Raw genomic sequence first — 2487 nt, forward strand, 5'->3', positions numbered from 1 at the left:
GGTGATTTTGGGGCGATTTTGTTGATTTTGGGTGATTTCGGAGCTCCGTTTTTTCGGGAACATCCAAGGAACGAAGCCAGAATTCGGGAAAACACCAGGAAAAAACCAAAACCCTTTGGAATTCCGACCATTCCCGGCTCCGCATCCCTGAATCGCGCGGGGACAGAAACCCCTGCCGTGGATTATTCCCGATATCCAACGGGAATTCTCCCCGGGGTTCCCCAGGGAGGGCAGATCCCGATCCCAGCCGGGTTTTCCCGGGATTTTCCCGCAGATTCCGGGAATTTGGCGTCCATCACCATCCCGGCCTCGCCCTTCATGCAGAAGTTGGGATTCGGCACCGGAGTCAGCGTCTACCTGATGGAAAGGTCAGGAATTGTGATCCCGGGAATTGTTGTGATCCCGGGAAATCCCGGAGCCGATCCCGGGGTGATCCCGGCTCTCCTCCCCGCGGAGCCGGGATTTGGGATTTGTGGAGCCAGGAAAAAGCATGGGGCCCTGGGATGAGCCCGGCCTGGATGGAATTCCTGGGAATTTGGGCTTCTTTCCTGGGAATTCTGGGATTTGGACTCCTTTCCCGGGAATTCTGGGAATTTGGGCTCCTTTCCCGGGAATTCTGGGAATTTAGGCTCCATTCCTGGGAATTCTGGGATTTGGACTCCATTCCTGGGAATTTGGGCTCTGGAATTTTGGGATAAGCCTCTCCTGGCTGGAATTCTGGGATTTCGGCCTCTGTTGTTTTGGGATCACTCTTTCCCACTTGGAATTCTGGGGGTTTGTGCTCCTTTTCCAGGAATTCTGGGAATTTGGGCTCCGTTCCTGGGAATTCTGGGATTTCTGCCTCTATTATTTTGGGATCAGCCTTTCCCAGCTGGAATTCCAGGATTTTGGGCTCCAATCCTCCTCCCCTCCCCCAGGCCCAGCCCCGCTTGGAAACGGAGGCGGATCCCAATTCCCGTTCCCTGGAGCCTTCCCGTCCCCCATGGATCCCATCCTCTTCCCAATCTCCCAAGGAATTCCATGAATTCCCGGCATTCCCAGGCTTTTCCTGCACTCCCTGGCTTTTCCGGGAATCCCTGGAATTCCCGGCTTTTCTCACATTCCCAGAACCCCATGATTTTCCTGGACTCCCATGATTTCCCCAGGATCCCTGGCTTCCCCCGCATTCCCAGGATTTCCCCAGGATCCCTGGCTTTTCCTGGATTTCTTGCTTTCTCCCAGAATCCCATCATATTCCCAGATTCCCTGGCTTTTCCCTTATTCCCTGGCTTTTCCCTCATTCCCTGGCTTTTCCCAGATTCCCTGGCTTTTCCCTCATTCCCTGGCTATTCCCAGGATCCCATAATTTTTCAAGATTCCCAGGCTTTTTCCGGATTTCCCCAGATTCCCAGGCTTTTCCCAGATTCCCCAGATTTCCCCAGATTCCCAGGNTCCCGCGCTGGGATCCCCTGGGATCCTCCAGGTTCGGATCCCTCCGATCCGGAACCCCCAATTCCCGACTCTGGGACCTCCCAAATCCTGGGACTCTCCGAATTCCCAAATCCAGGATCCCGCAATTCCCGAATCCGGGATTTCCCCAGATCCCAAATCCAATTTACGGCCCCCCAGTTCCTGAATGTGGGATCTTCCCAATTCCAGGAACCCGTAATTCCCAAATCCCGGGTTTTCCCATTTCCTAAACCTGGGAACCCCCAGTTCCCAAATTCGGAACCTCCCCAATTCCCAAATCCAGGACCTCCCGAATTCCCAAATCTGGGACCCCCCGGGGCCATTGGGATCCCTCCAAGTCCCCTCGTGCTCCGCAGGACCAGGATCTGGGATCGGGATCCGGGATCGGCATCCAGGACTGGGATCTGACTTCGGGATCCGGGATCGGGATCAGGATCCAGGACTGGGATCGGGATCCAGGATCAGGATCTGAATCTGAGATCGGGATCCAGCACCGGGGTCCTGCGCCGGGATCCGGGATTGGGATCAGGATCCAGGATCGGGATCAGCACCAGGATCGGGATCCAGGATCAGGATCTGGGATCGGGATCAGGATCCAGGACTGGGATCGGGATCCGGGATCGGGATCTCGGGATCCAGCACCGGGATCGGGATCCGGGATCGCTCCATGGCCTCGCTCCGCTCCCCGTCCCCCCCGTCCCGCGGGGCTGAGGAGGGTGAGCAAATCCCGGGGTGTTCCCGCCAGCCTTTTCCCGGGAAAAGCCCAGAGATTCCCGGGAAAACTCTGCCAGCCCCTCCCCCTTCTCCTTCCTTCCTTCCCCCCCCCACTTTGATCCGGGTGGGAAATCCCTGGGATGGGATTCCCATCCCAAATTCCCAAATTCCCATCCCTTTATCCCATCCCGATTTGGGGGTTTTGGGGGGATTTTGGGTTTTTTGGGGGGTTTGGGTTTTGGGGTTTTTTTTTGGGGGGGGGAACTTTTTTGGGGAATTTTTGAGGCAATTTTGGTGTTTTTGGGGGTTTTTGAGTTTTTGGGG

The sequence above is a fragment of the Parus major genome, unplaced genomic scaffold, assembly GCF_001522545.3.
Source record: "Parus major isolate Abel unplaced genomic scaffold, Parus_major1.1 Scaffold379, whole genome shotgun sequence".
In the NCBI taxonomy this organism is placed as follows: Eukaryota; Metazoa; Chordata; class Aves; order Passeriformes; family Paridae; genus Parus; species Parus major.